Source organism: Sapajus apella, unplaced genomic scaffold (genome assembly GCF_009761245.1).
Source record: "Sapajus apella isolate SASKATOON/1434 unplaced genomic scaffold, GSC_monkey_1.0 scaffold6, whole genome shotgun sequence".
In the NCBI taxonomy this organism is placed as follows: Eukaryota; Metazoa; Chordata; class Mammalia; order Primates; family Cebidae; genus Sapajus; species Sapajus apella.
This window is the reverse complement of record NW_022436946.1, coordinates 9,078,390-9,100,638: the sequence shown is the minus strand read 5'-3', so window position 1 is coordinate 9,100,638 and position 22,249 is coordinate 9,078,390.

Sequence of the window (22,249 nt, the reverse complement as noted above, 5' to 3'; positions counted from 1 at the left end):
ACTCATTTTTGTTCATACAATGAATAAATCACCTAAGGATGCATTTATTAGCATGTATCCCTGTCATTAAGTGATGCATGATTGCACTTAAGCAACTAGTTTTTCAATATGATTTCTTGTTTTTAAATATATCTTCCTCTTCAGCAATGGCTATTTTTTAAAAGAAACAATCTGTTTACACATTCAGTCAGTGAAATCTCTCCAACCTTAGCATAATTTGTATGCTTAATACAGAAAAGAATGAATCAACACAAATAATTTTGTTTTTACAGAGTCAAAGATCAAGATGGAAAAAAGACATTATTCATTTTGTCATTCTGTTTAAAGACCAAAACAACGTAGACAGGTAATGATTCCTTTAGTTTTGAAATGCCTACAGAAAAGAAAATACTATTACTTTGTTAAAAAGAAGAGAATAAATATATTTTTCATGAAAATAGTGTGGGATTTTAACAATTTTATTCCTATATGGAACAATATTTTTAAACTGTATTTAACGGCATACATGTAGGTCAGCACACATTTTCTCCCTCCACCTAAAACCACAAACAAAAACAAACAAATGGTCAAAGTCATATAATTAAAAAAAAAAAAACAAACCAAAAAACCTATTCATCTGTTCCAAGATCAAAAAGGCTTTTACTGGACAGGCAACAGAGAAGCTCTGTTTTCTAACAATTGTATTTTTCCCACCATGTGGATGAAGTAATAGGGAAGATGCTATTTCAATTTCTCCATCTCCTTTGGAAGTGGTCCTTGAGTAGGAAAAAATAATAATAAAGGAGTAGTACAGATAATTTACTGACTAGATTTTTTTTTCTGAGGGATATCAGACATTCCTCTCCATTTCCTGAGTGATTTCACATAAATTCAATTTGAGAGTTAATAAAGAAACACAATAGAATGTTGATTAGCCAAGTTCTAGAAAATTTTCTCTTCTAGTTGCCTTCCTTGAGAAGTAGTTTAATAATCTTTATTCTAAACCACAAAATTTTCAATCTTGTATCAAAAATTCCTACTTTTAGCTAAATAATTATTTAGATGGTGACAAATCTAATTCAAACTGTTTTTCCTAAGCTAATAATATACAGAGAATAGTAAACATAATCATTATAACAACTGATTATTTTTATAAGTATATGTATTTTATAAATATTGGAGGATGGTGGTTTATAGTTGGAAACATGACTTAAGATACAATTTTGGTTCATATAATTTGGTTCTTGGGGGTGTTGATTTATCTATGGTCTGTGGTCAAAGTCTGGCTTTAGCCCATTGTGATGTACCATTTGAAGCGCCACATCCACTGCAGATCTGAAGAGTAGGAGATTCAAGCCTTACTTAGATTCTACATTTTATCTATCATATTTGTTACTAAAAGTTGCTTTCTAGGACATCCAACTGTGAATAACTTGTATAATGCATATACAAGAATAATCTCATAGGCAATGTTTATACAATTTATAATAATGTTTCAATCAATAGATTCCTCTGAGCATGTTGGTAAAGTTTGGCGATTATGGCTTAGCCAGCCTTTTCCTCTTCCCTACTTTATTGTAAGAACTTAGCTGCTTATAAAAGTCATACCCTTTCTCCCCACAAAACATGCCCTCTTTATCTCTTTTAGGATTCTTTTCACAAGAGAGCAAGGAGCTGTAAATTGCAAAAGACTATCTCCTCTCCTTAGAAGAATTAGGTCTTTGACAAAAATAAATAAATAATAAAATTATCAAATTTAAAACATTTTAATACCTGTTTGACAGTATTGGGAAATTTTCTTAATCTTAAAGAGAAAACACAATAAATTCAAGTTGGAATAAGCATGAAGAAAAGTTACAAACTCTGCTCTGCATCATTATAAGCAATATTGACTTTGTCATGGGATAAAGGATTTTGCCAAATTAGAAGGAAATATTAAAATATTTTGTCCTTCCATTTTGGCATGTCTCTGAAAATAAAGTCATAATTTTGAACAACAATCATCTTGGCCAACTATTACTCATAGAGGGTTATTCACAATGGGAAAATGTACAGGCTTGATTGAGGTTGAGATTCAGATTAGTGTGAGGAAAGTGAAAAAATCGTAACATGACATTACATGACTTTGGTACCAAAATCTTATCCTCACATCTAAACTTTTGAAACTTAGTGAGATTTAATAATACAAGCACCATAGCTAATCAAAATCAAAGTTGTCCTAACACATTACAGCTCTAGACTAAATTAGATTTGGGAAGACATAATGCAGGGGGAGGCAGATAGGGCTAGTTCAAACCCTAGGCATAGAATTGGGTTTTGTTGTTCTTGTATTTATTTATTTATTTTTGGAGATGGAGTCTTGCTCTGTTACCTAGGCTGGTGTGCAGTGGTGCAGTCTTGGCTCACTGCAACATCCTCCTCCCAGGTTCAACGATTCTCCTGCCTTAGCCTCCTGAGTAGCCGGGATTACGGGCATGCACCACCATGTCCAGTTAATTTTTGTATTCTTAGTAGAAACAGGGTTTCACCATGTTGGCTGGGCTGGTCTCGAACTCTTGACCTTGTGATCTTCCCGCCTTGGCCCCCAAAGTGCTGGGATTACACGTGTGAGCCACCACACCTGCCCAAGTTGGTTTCAGTGGAGACTGGAAAATGAGTGGAGTTAAGTTAGACATTTGAGCTACTTTGTTGAGGAAGGAAGGAGTTCAGAGTGGAGAAGCCAGATTAAGACTGAGAATATTTACACAAATTGAACCCATTGTAAAAAGTTTGACTTTATGAAGATATGTCCTTTTGATCTAGAAAATGTGATATTTTATGTGTGTATTTAAGTTTGTCACCATATGTTTTAGTCAACTTATGCTGATATAACAAAATACCATAGACTGGGTAGCTTATAAAAAACAAAAATTTATTTCTCACAGTTCTGAAGGCTAATGTCAGAAATCAGTGTGTCAGTATGGTTAAGTTCTGGTAAAGGCTCTCTTCCAGATTGAAGACTGCTGTCTTGCTATATCTTCACAAGAAAGCAAAAGAGCAAGAAGGCTCATTGAGATCTCTTTGAGAAGGGCACTAATCTCATTCACGAGGGCTCCACCCTCATGACCTAATTACCTCCCAAAGGTCTCACCTCTTCCTACTGTAATATTGAGCGTTAGGATTTTAACTTATGAATTTTGAATGACAGAGACATTCAAATCGTAGCACCCTGTTTTAGTCCCACAATACAGTAAAGAGTATTATATATTCTAGTATTATCTTATGTCCTGGCTTTTAATAAATTTAAATAATTGAGATGACTGACCTGACCCATATTGTCTCTGATGGCATTTGTGGAAAGGGCACACCTCCTTTCAGGTGATGTATCTAGAACTTCTAGGTAGTGATCAGAGCAAAATAGGTAGAGATCCTTAGGAGACCTGGCAGAAATGATGATTTAGTAGTTATTACATTTGATATTCCTGTATATCAATAGGGTGGGTATGAAAAGAATAAAGCAAGTGCTCAGCTCTAGGTTGAAAGCAAGTTTCTTATACAATGTTTAAAATCCTGTACTTTAAGTAAAATTACTTCCGTTTTATATCCAAGCAAATGAGTTTCGCCAGACTTAAGAAACTGACAAGATATAACTGTAAAACTTGTTGTCAGAAATCAAAACCTCTTTGAATATTAACTTTGTTCTCAAAGCTGTATTTTCATAACTATAATGGCCATTTGTCTCTAGAGGCTGAATTCACTTTATATATTTTTGCTTAGTTTGTTAATTTTGTCAATATAAAAATAAAACCATGTTATTAAACAGAATATTTTAAAATTTAAGAAAACATAGACTGTAGTAACACAGGAACTGGTAGATATTATACTTTGATATCTAGGGATAAAATTTCAGTTATTGTGGTGGATGCAGGGATCTGTTAACCAATCTGTAAAGAAGGACCTGCTGCCCCAGCTGTCAGGGGTTGGCTGTTAGCATCTTGAAGAATTGTCTCAGCTTCACAGAGCTACCTTGCCTACAGTTACGCCCTTCTGTGGATGCTCACTTCCAGTGACCAATTCAAGAGTGATGTGGAGGCCCAGTTACTTTGGCTTGACCTGGGACAACCCTGAAGGCCACTTTAGGTTCTGTTCTCATGGAGCTGACAGAGGCTTTCAGACCATATTAGAAGCTAACTTCTCTTTCTTCTCAATCCCGCTTCTTCTTCTTTCATATCAAAGGTGTTGATCATAAGGGCCTCCCTCAAAAATCTCCTTAATACTAAATTTGGCCTCCACACTGTTTCCTGGGGTTTCCAAACAGTGAAAGTTTCTGGGTGTACTGTCCCTAGAAAGCAGGTGAAAGGATGTTGCTGGATCAGCAGGCCCTTGGCTGACAATGAGGACCTCATCATGGTGGTAGGTCAAACACAGTTACCCTCGGCATAAGGTAATTCTGCAATTGTAGAATGGTTAATTAGGATTATATAATGGTAGAAATATAACTATCTCACTAGATAATTCATGTATTTGAAAAACATGGAGAAAATAGAAATTATAAGAACAATGGAACTTGTTGGCAGTTGCCAATAATGCTAAACTAAATAGATCTAGAAAAAAAACAATGAAATTCTGAGATGAGTCAGAGGGAGTTGACAGTCAGGATGTAATATGTTTTCCATGCTTGAAAACAATTGGGACCTCTATGTATGCACCTGTATATGAATCTCTCCGGATCCGTCTCCATCTTCTGTCTTGGTTACTAGATGTATAATTAGGGTTAATTTGTAGCAAAACTCAGCTGGAGAGATTCAGGGCCTGAGAAGAAAGGAAAGGGAATGTACTGCTAAGGAGTTGCTTGACATAAAAGCATGCCCCAGCAGTAGTTGAAGATAATATATGGGACTGCATTCTAAAAGGATTTGAAAAAGAGAGACCACAACATGAATTTGGAAAGGACAGGTTTACTGATTTAGATGCTTTCTTTTGAGATTCAGGATTCAGGATGGTACACAGAAATGAAGAGCTTCATTATGTTCCCTCCGTTAAGTCAAAGAGACCAGGCACTAAATGGAGTCCTGGCTAAGGTCCACGTTACAGTGAGTTTGCTGTGCCCACAGAGCTAGTCAGTAGTTGTCACTGTAGCTCCAGAATTTATAATCAAAATACGCATACTTGGTAGTTACTATGAGCCCCATGTTGTTTTTACAACTTGTGATTAAGGAGAAGATGAAGTTGCTGAAAGCACTCATGACACATACACCCATAACTAAGTTAGTAAATCAAAAACAATATGATATCTGCTATCACATCAAGAAGCTGTAGTCTTATGAAAACTACAATGGCATAGATAAATTATGTTTGTTGGAAATACCTTACAATAATAAGACACTGTCTTCTAGGACATAATATATACCTAAATAAAAGACATTGCTGTGGTTATTTTCTCATAAGTAAGATATACATGTTTAGGAATTAAGGGTTGGAAATAGGATTGGCCAATTGCCATCATTCCAATGCCTTACCTGTAGACTATTTTCTCCTCGTCTCCACCATTCTATGTTCTACATGGTTAAAGTTCCTAGTTCCCGGGCGGGCGCGGTGGCTCACGCCTGTAATCCCAGCTCTTTGGGAGGCCGAGGTAGGCAGATCACGAGGTCCGAAGATTGAGATCAGCCTGGCTAACATGGTGAAACCCCGTCTCAAATAGCCGGGCGTGGTGGTGGGCGCCTGTGATCCCAGCTACTCCAGAGGCTGAGGCAGGAGAATCGCTTAAACCCGGGATGCGGAGGTTGCAGTGAGCCGAGATGGCGCCACTGCACCCCTGCCTGGGCGACAAAGCAAGACTCCGTCTCAAAAAAACAATAAAGTTTCTACTTCCCGATGGGGGAACACTTCTACCAGGGAACTCAGAAAAGTCCCATTGAATTTTATGCCTTGGCTATTGGCCAGTAGCTTTGAGTTTCTCTTGCTGAGGGATCACAATATAAGTTAAGGAATAACCAACTTGGCAGTGGTAATTGACTCTGATCATCATAAGCCCATTCAAAAGTGGGCAAAGGATATGAACAGACACTTTACAAAAGAAGACATACATGAGGCCAACAAACATATGAAAAAATGCTCATCATCACTGGTCATCAGAGAAATGCAAATCAAAACAACATTGAGATACCATCTCACGCCAGTTAGAATGGTGATCATTAAAAAATCTGGAGACAACAGATGCTGGAGAGGATGTGGAGAAATAGGAACACTTTTACACTGTTGGTGGGAGTGTAAATTAGTTCAACCATTGTGGAAGACGGTGTGGTGATTCCTCAAGAACGTAGGAATAGAAATTCCATTTGACCCAGCAATCCCATTACTGGGTATATATCCAAAGGATTACAAATCGTTCTACTATAAGGACACGTGCACACGAATGTTCATTGGAGCACCGTTTACAATAGCAAAGACCTGGAACCAACCCAAATGCCCATCGACGATAGACTGGATAGGGAAAATGTGGCACATATACACTATGGAATATTATGCAGCCATCAAAAACGATGAGTTTGGGTCCTTTGTAGGGACATGGATGAACCTGGAAACCACCATTCTCAGCAAACTGACAGAAGAGCAGAAGATCAAACACCACATGTTCTCACTCATAGGCAGGTGTTGAACAATGAGAACACATGGACACAGGGAGGGGAGCACTACACATTGGGGTCAGTTGGGGGGAAGTAGGGGAGGGATGGTGGGGGGTGGGGAGCTGGGGAGAGATAGCAAGGGGAGAGATGCCAGATGTAGGCAATAGGGAGGAAGGCAGCAAATCACACTGCCACGTGTGTACCTATGCAACAATTTTGCATGTTCTTCACATGTACCCCAAAACCTAAAATGCAATAAAATAAATAAATGGGGGGAAAAAAAAGAACGCTGTAGCACTGTTATGCAATGGGGGCAGGCAGGAATATGTTTGGCATACCACTAAAACCAATAGAAATATTGCTTGAGGATGAAGTGACTCTAGAATGGATAATGGAGAGGAGAGATTATGAGTATTGTACCAAAATCAGTTGTACGAAGGGACACTATAATTTGTTCCATTTATCTTTCCATTCTAGATTTTCCCCAGACTGAAAGTTCCACATGAACTACAGGAAAAGCTGTCCATCAAACATCTTTGAAAAAATGAATCTGATTGTGGTACAAGGGATGAACTATGGTAGATTCAAATCCATCACCCATACACATCCCCAGGTAAGCACTTACGGCGTCATCTGTTGGAAGGGATCTCAGTAGACAGTCTTCAGCTCTAAGTTCCTCAGGGAGTCCCTCAGCTGCAGAGATGTGTCTTGCCTAAGGTCATGTCCTTCAAGGGGCAGCCTATATGTAGGGTCAGTCTGCTTCAGGTAAGGAATATTCAAACATCTGGTTATTTGGGCTCTGTGTAAGACCATTCTGTGGGATCCCATGCTTCCAGAGCTCTCCATGGATTTGGCTGAAGCCATCAGGCCTGTGCTGTTGTGCAACCTTACCTCTCTTTCCAATCATGCTTCCTCCCTTTCTTTCCATAGGGATTGATGTCATGGCTATTCCTTAATATTCATTCTGAACGTTGCACTTTATTTCAGAGTCTGCTTCCTGGAAGCCCAACCTGTGACTGTCATTTAAAATATGGTTTTTTTTTTCCAGTTACATATTTTAAAATTTACTAAAATAATCTAAAAATGAAATTAACATTCCAGATTAGGTGAATATTTGCGTTGTTGAACAGATATTTTCAGATGCCTACTCTGCGCCAGAAAAAATCACAGTGAACTCTGCAGGAAAGATGACAGACAAGATCTTTTCCTTTGCTTAGTCTAGATCTAGTGGAATATAAATAAATTAAACAATAATCGCACAAATAATTACAATTACAGTAAAAGTGAAAGAGGAAAAGCTGCAGCTTACCTTTCTGTTAGTTCAAAATGAGTTACGGTTAGATTCTTAAAACGGTAACATTATTAAAAAATAATAACTGGAAAGGCAAAAAGTAATGGAGAGACAGAGTCAACAAACACAGAAGAACATAGACAGAGTCTGATAAAAAACAATAACAGTGATGACAGCCACAACCAACAAAAAGTTTATGATATTACCAAAGGAGAAGATGATATTTTGAAAGCTGTCTTCCATCTGTTCCTACCATAAAGCCGAGCTTAGCTCAAGAGAAATAAAACAGATTCCAATTCAATTCACTTATGAAAGCTTCCAAGCAAAGTTGATTTGTCATGCTGCAAACATAAAAGTAAACATTCTTTTGTAACTTTTTAAAATCTCTCCATTCTTATTGATTTCTCCTGAGAGCATTTTTCTTGCACATTCTGAGGCTCGTTTTTGTGGTTTTATGTTCAATCCCTGGTTACCCACATGAAGGCAATACCTTTTGATGCCAGTAAAAATATCAACCACATCATTTGTGGGGCTTTGCATGGACTACATTTGGAAAGTGAGAGGAAAACGTGCCAGAGAAGATGAAACGTAAATAAAGCAAATCTGTGGAAACAAAACATTTGCATGAAAGATCCCTTAATTTTATCTGTCACATAAAAAGTAGCTACGTATAAACAAATGAAATAAAAGTGAAAAGAGAAAAGCAACAATGTTTTCATCAGATTCAGTTATTTTTCCATTTAATTTAAAAAGGATATTGATTTTTGGTAGAATGTCAGGATTCTCCATGATCACTCAACTGAGTTGAAAAAAAGGTAAATAGCAAATGCACAACAAAAATATATTCAATTTATATTAAACATAATAAAGCATTTTATATTATTCTTACATTAAACAAAATAAGGATATTTTATTTTAAAAATTTCAAAGATTTGGAGAAATTTTAATATACCAAAATAAGGCATTTGTACTTTGAGTTAATTCAGTATCAACATTTCTAACAAATCAAAATTTTACTTGTTGAATATCTCTTGGGTACCATTTAAAAATACTGATGCCAAATATATGAGGGTTTTCACCGGAAAGGAAATTCAAAGTACTCAATGAATTGTAGGGAACACTTTTGAATTTTGGATTGACACTCTTGACAATTTCATGACTCCTGTGTTTTTCCATTGTTCCTGGCAATCCAATTATCTTACTATGATATTTAGTCCAAGTCTCCTGTCAAAACTAACTCTATGAAATGTCTACTGGCATGTCTGAGTCTACTTACTTTCTGTCCAGCCCATTTGCTTTTTTTCCCCCAGCAATTGATTTAAATGCTCTAGCCAACTATAATACACTGTTCTTTTTCTTTGCAGGTTGCTACAAGCTATTCTTATTTACAGTACCCATCCTTGAATACTACTCAATGGTTTTGGGATCCTGCTTTGGTTTTAACAAGACTCTATGTTTCTGTTTCTCATTATTGTATTTTCATGTCTAGATTACTCAAGGGTTCAAACTGAATTAATCCTTCAGTTTCAAAGACTAGTTTCTTAAAAAAAAATTGTGAGTTTAAGGGCAAAGAAAGCCTTTATGAAAAATGATTTGGGAGAAGTGAGAGCAACAAATTTTTATTTTATGCATTTTATTATAAAGTATATATGTTGACCATTATAATATTAGCATTATAAAACTAATACATTATAGTATTAGTGTCATAATATGAATATATTATGATTAGTACAATAATGTAGATTTTTAAAATTTAAGCTAGAGACTCCAGACAAAAAACACTTATTAGCTTTGTTTGTAGAACTTATAAAGAACTGAGTAATTTATAGAAGGCACTGAGGCCGGCTGTGGTGGCTCAGGCCTGTAATCCCAGCACTTTGGGAGGCTAAAGTGGGTGGATCACTTGAAGTCAGGAGTTTGACACCAGCTTGGCTGACATGGCAAAACCCCATCTCTACTAAAAATACAAAAATTAGCTGGGCATGGTGGCAGGCACCAGTAATCCCAGCTACCTGGGGGGCTGAGGCAGGAGATTGCTTGAACCCAGGAAGCAGAGGTTGCAGCGAGCTGAGGTCGCATCACTGCACTTTAGCCTGTGTGACAGAGCAAGACTCTGTCTCAAAAAAAAAAAAAAAAAAAGAAATTAAAAAAAAGAGAGAAGTAAGAAGCCGGTCATTCAGAAAGATGTTTAGGTTATTTATTGTTATTATTAATAATATTATTATTGCTATTTTAATTACTATTTTAGAGAAAGGCCCTCACTATGTTGCTCAAGCTGGACTCAAACTTTTGGACTTAAGTGATCCTCCCTCTCAGCCTACCAAGTAGCTGGGATTACAGGTTGCTGTCAGCCAAGACTGGACCACTGCACTCCAGCCTGAGAGACAGAGCAATACTCAAATAAATAAATAAGCACTGAATAATTACCTTTTAGTAGTTATCATCTCATAATTTTGAGATAAACTTTTTAAAAGATGTTTATTTTTAAATGAATATCTGTTTATAAAGATCCATTATAAATAGTCTATTTCTTTCCTAAAAGACCAGGAAGAATATACACTCTCTTAAATTAGAAATTTGTTCAACATAGGAAAATGGAATCTCATTTGGAAAGTAAAATCAAGTAAGCTTGTTTAACATCAGTTTTTCTCAGAATAAAAATATTTGGAAAGAGCATAAATAACAGATAAGGACAAAGAGAAAATAGAGTGTATTTCACTAGGGATGAAATTTCATGAAATAATATTATACAAATTATAAATTCTAATAGCATTAACCTCATCAGTAATATTGTGAATTTGAAGAATATTAATCAGAAAATTGTATAAAATTTAAATAGAAATTAAACCAAAATTAAAGAAAGAAATATCCTATGAAAATCTTTGGAAAGAACATGATTCTTACTATTGGATAGTTTTCTAACTTCTCTGCTCCTCTTCTCTTCTCTTACAGCAGAATACTGTCAAATCTAAAGAAACAGTACCTAAAATAGCAGAACAGGCCCATGTTTCATATATCATAATATCACATCTAAAATCACACAGCACAGTTTTACAAGCAGAGCTAGGTTTTATTACGTGGTAAAAATCTCATCTGTAGTTTTCAAAACTGCCTACAATATTTTGTAGTTGACAGTTCTGATATTTGGCAGCAAGAAACGATCAATATATATGAAACAGTTACATGAAACATCAAATATTTACTAAATATTCCCCAAAGCTGGAAATAATTATCCTGTCTCTCCAGGCCACAACCTATACTAATTTTCATAGCATCCAGTTATCATGTGTCCTACTGTTGTTTTTTTGTCACCTTTGCACATTATATTAGTCCGTCTTTATGCTGCTATGAAGAAATTTCTGAGACTGGGTAATTCATAATAAAAAGAGATTTAATTGACTCACAGTTCTGCATGGCTGGGAGGGCCCCAGCGAACATACAATCGTGGTGGAAGGTGGAAGGGAAGAAAAACATCTTCTTTACAGGGCAGCAGAAAGGAGAAGTGCTAAGCAAAAGGAGAAAAGCCCCTTATAAAATCATCATATGAGAACTCACTCACTATCATAAGAGCAGTATAGCCTGGGTGCAGTGGCTCAGGCCTGTAATCCCAGCACTTTGGGAGGCCGAGGTCAGCAAATTATGAGGTCAGGAGTTTGAGATCAGCCTGGCCAACATAGTGAAACCCTGTGTCTACTACAAATACAAAAAATTAGCTGGGTGTGGTGGCAGGTGCCTGTAATCTCAGCTACTTGGGAGGCTGAGGCAGAGGAATCACTTGAACCCAGAAGGCAGTGGTTGCAGTGAGCCAAGATTACACCACTGCACTCCAGCCTGGGAGACAGTGCAAGAATCTGTCTCAAAAAAAAAAAAAAAAGAAAAGAAAAGAACAGCATAGGGGTAACCACTCCCATGATTCAATTATCACCCACCACATACCTCCAATGACACATGGAGATTATGGGAATTACAATTCAAGATGGTATTTGGGTGGTACACAGCCAAATCACATCACACATAAACATATTTTATATTCCTATCTAAATTGGGACAAGAGATTATCTTGTACTACTTTATACTTCTCTTAGCTACTATTTCTCTATTCACCATATACACATATTTGTTTGAGTAATTCATCCTTAGTTTCCACAAGGAAGCTCAAAGAAAATGGGATTTTTTTACTTATTAGTTTGTAAACCAGTGGAAAGACAAGTTACACTGAAAGATTTAAGATCAAGAAATACTTCCTGGCCAGGCATGGTGGCTCACACCTGCAATCCTAGCACTCTGGGAGGCTGAGGCAGGAGGATTGCTTGAGCCCAGGGTTTTGAGGCCAGCTAGGGCAACATAACAAGATCCTGTCTCTATAAAATAATAAATAAATAATAAAAAGGAAACTCTTTCTAACCATAAATATTTAGGAAGGGAGAAGAAGAAAAAACAAAAGAAAATAAAAATTAGGAGAAAATCTAAGACATGGAGTTTTAAAGAGGACTAATACAGAATGACTGGCCTGTTATTTTTTGCTTTAAGTACTTCAGATGTTTGGTTAAATAAATACATAAATCCAGTAAGCAAAGGAATTTTTATAAAATGCAACATCAACCTTTTATGCCTAGTTCAAAACTTTTCGTTTTTTCCTGGAATCTTTCCTGTTGCTAGCCTGCCTCATTTCTCTATTTGTGAGTTTCGTGCATAGCATGGGACTTTTAAATAAGAATGGCTTGAATCCTCTATTCTTTACAGAATAGAGTGAAAGGTATTCTTAGTAAAATATACAAATGGAAGAGAGCAGAAATAACTAAGTGTAGGAAATCATAGTCAATAGACAGTCAAAATTTCTGTTTTCAGCTTATTTCTTTCTGTATGTATGTATTATAATGGCTAATGTTGATTGAGTACTTAGTATTAAGCAATGTTATAGTCATATGATGTTTATCACACCACTTAATCTTCTCAGCCCCTCTGTAAGTTCGATGTTGTTACTACGTTTATTTTATAAGTGAAGAAAGAATTGCAAAAATGTTCAGCGTCTTGCCTCTTGACCAAGGTGGAGCCAGAACATATGATTTCATGCTAATTAGATCACTACAAATTCTAATTATTGTTTGAAATATAAAAATCAATGCAGTTAGCTGAGCTCATGCTGATTACACCTAAAGTGTATGTTATATGCCAGTAATGTATTTTTGGAAGTTTTCAGGTTATGAACATGCCAAGAACTCAGGGTGCCAATATACTATGTCCTCATTCTCTTGTCTAAAAGTGAAGGTCAGGAATTGGAGGCACATGCAACAGCTGACTTCTACTGTGCCAGAGTTTAAAGAGAGCAAAAAATAGTGTCTCTGAAAATAGTTCTATGAATGTGAACTCATGAATTCTCAAATTATTATGATTAATGTAAAGATTTTTTAAAACATATCTCTACAGGCAGACCAAAGACATGATGATAATGGAGTGTCATAGCAGGCTGAGTAATATCCTCATGAATCGCAATTATTACCACAGCTTAAGTGTAATTAAAAATCAAGCTTTTCCACCCACCAGAAGGGCTTTACTTGCAAAATAAAGGAAGTAAGATATTTATTTGTCTTGGGCATTCTGTTGAAATTCCTACAATAACAACATTTGTGGACTTTGCATGTAACACTTGAGGAATTCCAAAAATTTATTATTATACACTAAAAATTTTGAGTATAAAAGCTATTCTTACAGAAGTTCTGGAACTCTGTAAAGAAAAAAAGAAGTGGGAGAGGAGGAAGGAAAGATTTTCTGAGTTGAAAATAAATCATCATAATGATGATAAAATCATTCCCATTCTTCAGAACCCTTGGCTACCATAATGATTATTGTTCACCACCTGTCATCACTGACAGAATAAAAGACATGTTTTCATATGATCATAAAGATGACTATTTGACAAAGAACCTACTCAGTTATGCTTCTTTTTTGCTTTCTTTTAATACGAAAAGAATAATTCTTGTCATTTCTATACATGATTTTTAATAATAACTTCTGATGATTATAAGTGATAATTTTAATAAATTTTAGTAGTTGCTTATTCTAACATTCACCATTACAAGACTTTTGAAATTAAGTTATGGGATTTATATCTACTTCTTTTTGGCTGAGTCTTGAAGTTATAAAAGGATACAGATTTATTTTTGTGCTTGTTTGATCATTGCCAACCTACAAATTGTCTACTCTATGGCTATAATGTCAATGATGTAAATTCAAGTCAATAATTCTTATTTTTATTGGAATCTGTTAGATTTATATTTTATAAAATGCAATTAAGATATAGCATGAAGTCATTGTGATTAATGAATAAATCTTCAACATAGATAAAAAAGAGGATAGTACTTAAATGTTACTGGTTTGACAGTTTATCTTCAAAATGTGCATGAAAAATCTAATCTATGTCTATGAATTAGAATGCATGTATCTGTGATGTAAAGCAGTGTAGCAAGGTTATGATAGACCCTTGAATAAATTGTGACAGTGTTATGCTTTAAAATAGTAGCATAAATATTAGTAGCATACATTATTTTTCTAGAACATTAAAGTATTATTTTATAATTTATATTTTAATATAAATTTAATATAAATTTATAAATTATAATTTATTATTTTATAACTTATATTAAAATAATAAATATGTTATAAAATATTTAAATATCCTTATTTTTAAAAGATATTAACTCTTAAAGTTGCTTGGTACAATGGTTAATATTTTAAAATATATTACTACAGTGACTCCTTTAAATATATTCTTTTTTTTTTTTTTTGGGACGGAGTTTCGCTCTTGTTACCCAGGCTGGAGTGCCATGGCACGATCTCGGCTCACTGCAACCTCCGCCTCCTGGGTTCAGGCAATTCTCCTGCCTCAAACTCCTGAGTAGCTGGGATTACAGGCACGCGCCACCATGCCCAGCTAATTTTTTTTTGTATTTTTAGTAGAGACGGGGTTTCACCGTGATGACCAGGATGGTCTTGATCTCTTGACCTCGTGATCCACCCGCCTCGGCCTCCCAAAGTGCTGGGATTACAGGCTTGAGCCACCACGCCAGGTTCTTATGTTTTTTAAAGAGTTAATAATATATACATGTGGTCAGGCAGCTTATCTAACTCTATTTGGTAATGTTAAACTTGTTCAATTGTGCTTACAATTTTCTTATTAAATATGTCTTAGCCATGATGTGTTATAAAATTAGATTTTAAAATATTAAGAAAAATTCAGCTGTATCTACTTGTATTACTTATACAAGAGTTTATGTAATTGAAAGCAAATATATCTTTTTTAAAAGATGAATTTCCTATAGCTATGCATAATTTTATTTGAGGACATTATTTTTCTGTGTTTTGTCCCTTTTATGGTACAAACATACATTTTTTTCATGAAGAAATGGAAGCATTCTTATCTAAGTATAATACTTTTCAATATGTTGCTGTAAATATAAGAAAAAAATATAAGGGGTGGCAAAAAGATCCCAAAGCAAAACCTTATCAGTTAAAGGAATTGGATGAACAGTCATATAGTCAATCAGTGAGGCACAGGAAAATATGTGCTTCAAATGTGTAAACAGAAGCAAACACGAACTATTTCAGCCTTCCCTAAACCAATATGAGAAGAAAAACTGTTGGATTTACTATGTTACAGGGGTTTTTGTTTGTTTCTTTTATTCTTGAAATATCTGTGAAGGAAACTAAATATAAAATTATAAAAATCATTTGAAAAATTCAGGATATTATATTTCATACTTACTGGTGTCTAAATTGTCATTAAAAAATGATGAAAGGAAAAACAAGCAAACCAAACCAAACATGAAACAAAGAAATATAGATATTAACAATGATATTAACCAATATATTTGATCTTTAGTATTTTGTGAATATCTATGACAAATAGCTTTGTATTATATCTATATATTACTATGTAGTATTTTTATGAATATCTGTGACACAAAAATACTAGAGATCAAAACAAAAGCAAAACAAAGCTGTCACAGCATTTAAAGGATGCTCTGCTTTCTTATTGGGGGAAAGAACCTTGTTCTTGGAATAAAAAAAAATTTGATTTCTTCATAAACATACAATAACGACCTTTCTGAAAAACAAAACTCAAAGTTCAGTTAAAAAGGGAAATACTATTCCCAAGAAATAATTGTGGTTAAATCTACGATAGTATATTATTTGGTACAGTTCCGTTTTTCATATTTTCTAATCTGATTTTCTGAACTCTCTGTGTTGTTACACTGAAATCTTGAAACAACATCACTATTTACCACATTATATATTGCTTCTGGCAAAGATCCGTTGCCACAGCACTGACTTTTATTTCCTTTTGCCATGGTAACTTCTCACTGTCTCCCTCTGCTCAGAACGAAGGTGAATAACTTGGAGCATTGACTTCCAAATGCAGTCGGAGCAACCATAGCAGCCGAGGTAGGCCTGAACAAGCTTCTTTAGGACTGTATGTTGAATTGTCTTCAGCCAAGTTTTGGACAGTTGAGAATATATATCCTGCCACATCTCACTGCTCAACTAATTTCTCTTCTTTGGCTGCCACTGCTTATAACTTCCTATGCCAAGGAGTTTCAGAATTGCTCAGTCTCTGTGGGTAAGAAAAGCACCAACACTACGTGATAATGGTGATAATGAGCTAAGTCTTTTATATCTAGCTTTGAATTTAACCACCAGGGCCCTTTGAAGAAAATGTAGTGAGTTACATTTTACAAAAGATATAAAATATCATTCCCAAATTTATATAGCCATAGGCGATTCAGCTGGAGTTTGCAGCTAAATTGGCCCGAATTCTAAAGCCCAAAACCATGTTATCACACACATTATTTGTCAGCAGGTGCCATTGTACATTTCTCTGTTTCACGGTGACTATCTTAATCAGGTGTCAGCAAACATTTTTCCAGAAAGGACTTGATGGTAAGGATTTTAGGCTTTGTAGGCTACCTCTGATTCTGTCATATAATATTTTTATTTTGTTGTTTTATATAAGCTTTTAACAACGCAAAAATATTCCTAGTTTGGGGTTAAACAAAAATATACTGTGGGCAAAATTTGGCCAACAAACCATACTTTGTCAAACTCTGATCTAGAGGAAGAATTATAAATGTAATGGACCTCTTAGATCTGGTACTCTGCCTAACGCATGCTTAAAAACGTGATGCTTCCGGAAAATGTGCTTCCCATCCTTCACTTTCAAGTGAGGCTCTGGAGCATAGGAAGTACTGTTTCTGAAACATATATAGTCTTTTAGTAATCTACAAACGTTTTTTTAAAGCAACTCCATTCAACTAGAGTACTCCTTCCTCTCTCTCTTTTATATGAATTTTCATACTCTTTCCTTCTTCTCGAATTTGCATTCCTACCAAATAAATTATTTGAGATGCAATAGGAATTTGTTTGATCAAATGTATTTTTAATCAATATTTTTTCTTTTTATTATTATGGATATATAATAGTCATACATATATAGGTACTTACCTGTGATACTTTGATACAAGTAACATGTAATGATCAAATCAAGGTAACTGGGATATCCATCACTTCAAGCATTGATCATTTCTTTGTGTTAGGAACATTCCAATCACACTCTTTCATTTATTTTGTAATGTACAATAAACAATTGTTAACTATAGTTGCCATATTGTGCTACTGAACACTAGATCTTCTTCCTGCTATCTGACTGTATTTTGTACCCACTTTCCAGCCCTTTTTAACCCTGCCTTCTCACTAATCTTCTCAGGCTGTGGTAACCATCATTCTACCCTCTATCTCCATTAGTTCAATTTTTTTTTTTTTTGCTCCTGCATATAAATGAAAATATGTTATGTTTGTCTTTCTGTGCCTGGGTTATTTTACTTAACACGATTCCAGTTCCATCCATGTCGTTGCAATTGACAAGATTTTATTTTTTTATGTCTGAGTAATGTTCCATTCGGTATATGTACATTTTCTTTATCCATTCGTCTGTTGATGGACACAGGTTGATTTCATATCTTAGCTATTATAATGTGAATGGTACTGCAATAAATGCAGGAGTGCAGATATCTCTTTGATATACTGATTTCTCTTTTTTTGTTGTTGTTTTTTGAATGTATACCCAGCAACGAGATTGTTGAATCATATGGTACCTCAATTTTAGCTTTTGAGGAACCTCCATGCTGTTCTCCATAATGGCTGTACTAATTTTCATCCCACCAACAATGCCTGAAGTTTCTGATATTTCCATAACCTTACCAGCACCTGTTATTACCTGTCTTTTTGATAAAAGATGTTTTAACTGTGGTGAGATAATATTTCATTGTGGCTTTGATTTGCATTTCTCTGATGATTAGTGATGTTGAGCATTTTTTCATATATCTTTCGGCCATCTGTATATCTTCTTTTGAGACATGTCTATTAAGGTTCCTTTGCCCATTTTTTAATCTAATTATTTGTTGCTTTTTTTTTCTGTAGAGTTGTTTAAGCTTCCTATATATTCTATATAAACTAATTCTATATATTCTATACATACTAATTCTTGGTTACATGGTTAGTTTGCAAATATTTTCTCCATTCTGTGGGTTGTGTATTCACTTTGTTGATTTTTTCCTTTATTGTGCAGAAACTTGATTAGGTGTATTTATAAGCTAAAAGAATGCTATGGATTTTCTCCACTGAGCACACACACACGAACATAAACACACACCATAGTCTCAGCATATGTCACCAGCATATAATAGATTTCTCCATTCATTTTATGTTTTTGTCCTAGGGAGTTCAGATATAAGCTATCTAATTGCATCAATTCTTACTATAATGCCAAAGTTTACATACTATTCTATTACTTAGTTATTTTTCTATTCTTTTACATTTTTGGTGAAAATATCAATTGCACATTTATGGATGATTTATACTGGATTAAGCATCTTAGTAAAATTCTTTCAAGTTTCTTTTACGTTCTTTTCTCTTAGAAATTATTTGTTAGTCATTTTCTAATTTTAAAAGTAATATGTGGCTATTGTAGGAACTATTAAAAATAAGAAAGGTAAAAAGAAAATATCACAAATATTATCAAACACAGATAATGACTATGAAATACTTGATATAATTTTGCTATTTTTATATATAGCTCTGTACATAATAAGTATTTATACACTATATACATTCACATATATATGTTCACAAGATTGAGGTTATTAATGGTTTTATACATGTTTAATGGATGAGGTTTGATTATCTAATTGAGATTACATAGTACATAAGATTTTGTACCTTTTTAAATTTAAAAAAGTATAAAACTTCCTATTGTGTTAAAATATTTGAAAACCTAATTATTATCATCTACATAATAGTCTACAGTTAACCATGCAGCATTTCATTTTAGTTTCATAATTATGAACCCAGATTTAGCTGAGCTAATGAGCAAACATATATATATATATGTATGTATATATATATATATATATATATATATATATATATTTTTTTTTTTTTTTTTCCCCGAGGCAGAGTCTCTGTCACCCAAGCTGGATCATGCTGGTGCAGTGGCATGATCTCGGCTCACTGCAACCACTACATCCCAGGTTCAAGCGATTCTTATGCCTCAGACTCCCAAATAGCTGGAATTACAGGTCTGTGCCACAATGCCCCACTATTTTTTTGGTATTTTTAGTAAAGGCAAGGTTTCACCCTGTTAGTCAGGCTGGTCTTGAACTTCTGACCTCAAGTGATCCCCCTGCCTTGGCCTCTCAAATTATTGGGATTACAGGCATGAGCCACCATGCCCAGCCAAGAAATATATTATTAATAATTATTTTTGTATTTAACATATTTTATAACTATGATCAATGATCTAAAATATCCATTACATTTATGATTTCATTTTTCACACACTTTTTAAAAATAGTATCAATCATTTTGATAGAGGCAGGAGTCAGACAAATGCGTAGGCAGATAAAGAAGGGTACCTGGAGAATCTCTGCCCCAACCCACAGGTATTTAGGCCAGTTGTTTTTGTGCAGTTAAGGGAACCTGCACAGGGTCTTGCCTGGGCATGCCTGAAGCAGACTGGAGGCCAACGTGCACTGGAGGAATGGGGTAGAGCCACCAGGAATTTGCGCCTTAGGCAGAGGAGGAGCTTGTTCTCTTCAACTCAGGTGTGGTGGCCTGGCATTCAATTTGTGAGGTAGCCTGCTGGCGAGCCCCCTCTCCTTGCTGTAAGCTCCCCTTCAGTTTAATAAATTACATCCCCCTCACCCTTCGATGTATCCACACACCTAATTCTTTCTGGTCATCAGATAAAAACCCATATTTAGCTGAGCTAATGAGCAAAAACTCCTCTATCAATTTTATCTGTCAATTTCCAACCTACAGAAAAGTTGTAAGAATAGCACAACTATAAGTGAATTGCAGAGATTCACTAATAGTTAACATTTTTTCATATGTGCATTCTCTCTGTGTGTGGGACTTTCTTGAACCTTTTTGAGAGTAATATATTTCTTCTTCTTTATATGCATTGGCATATATTTCCTAAAAAGATTATGTGATGTAATCATAATGATATCATCATACTCAGTTAACTTAACCATGTTAAATACTAATAGATGATAATCAATATTTACATTTCCCTGATTGCTCCAATAATGTTATTTATAGCTGTTGATATTTTTCTTGTATGTTGTTTAATCCAGGAATTAATGAAGAATTATGCATGCACTGCATATAGTGGTTAGAAGAGTTTACAAATTCTCATTTATTTTAATTTATTCTATCATTTATTACATTGATATTTTCATATATCTAGGCCAATTGCTTTATAGAATGTCCTTCAATTTCTCTTTGTCCATTGTATCTTCATAATTAGATACAAATTAGAGTTTTGGAGGAACTATTACACAGGTGATCTATCTGTTCATTATATCTTTTAATGGGTTACACTGATGTCAATTATGATAATACTGAGTTTGACCACTTTGGTTCAGGCTAAATCACAACATTTATCTATTGTTGGACACTTTCTCCACTTTATTATAAATAATTTGAAGTATACACATTTGAATCTTTAAGAATATCCCATTCCGCAATAAATTTTCACATAATATTTTAGTCCCCATTTATGTTTCTTCCCTCAATCATCTATTACCAAGGTGAAGACATATAGAGATTTTCTAATTATTTTTATTTATTTATTTATTTATTTATTGAGACGGAGTTTCACTCATGTTACCCAGGCTGGAGTGCAATGGCGCAATCTCGGCTTACCGCAACCTCCGCCTCCTGGGTTCAGGCAATTCTCCTGCCTCAGCCTACTGAGTAGCTGGGATTACAGGCACGCACCACCATGCCGAGCTAATTTTTTATATTTTTTTTTTTTTAGTAGAGACGGGGTTTCACCATATTTACCAGGATGGTCTCGATCTCTTGACCTCGTGATCCACCCGCCTCGGCCTCCCAAAGTGCTGGGATTACAGGCTTGAGCCACCGTGCCCGGCCTATTTTTATTTATTTTATGTTTCTTAGTTGCTATTTTCTTTTTTTTTTTCCATTTATTTATTTTATTGCATTTTAGGTTTTGGGGTACATGTGAAGAACATGCAAGATTGTTGCATAGGTACACACATGGCAGTGTGATTTGCTGCCTTCCTCCCCATCACCTACATCTGGCATCGCTCCCTTTGCTATCTCTCCCCAACTCCCCACCCCCCACTGTCCCTCCCCTATTTTCCCCCAACTGACCCCAGTGTGTAGTGCTCCCCTCCCTGTGTCCATGTGTTCTCATTGTTCAACACCCGCCTATGAGTGAGAACATGCGGTGTTTGATCTTCTGCTCTTCTGTCAGTTTGCTGAGAATGATGGTTTCCAGGTTCATCCATGTCTCTACAAAGGACCCAAACTCATCGTTTTTGATGGCTGCATAATATTCCATGGTGTATATGTGCCACATTTTCCCTGTCTAGTCTATCATCAGTGGGCATTTAGGTTGGTTCCAGGTCTTTGCTATTGTAAACAGTGCTGCAATGAACATTCATGTGCACGTGTCCTTATAGTAGAATGATTTATAATCCTTTGGATATATACCCAGTAATGGGATTGCTGGGTCAAATGGAATTTCTATTTCTACGTCCTTGAGGAATCACTACACTGTCTTCCACAATGGTTGAACTAATTTACACTCCCACCAACAGTGTAAAAGTGTTCCTATTTCTCCACATCCTCTCCAGCATATGTTGTCTCTAGATTTTTTAATGATCGCCATTCTAACTGGTGGGAGATGGTATCTCAGTGTAGTTTTGATTTGCATTTCTCTGACAACCAGCGATGATGAGCACTTTTTCATATGTGTGTTGGCCTCATGTATGTCTTCTTTTGTAAA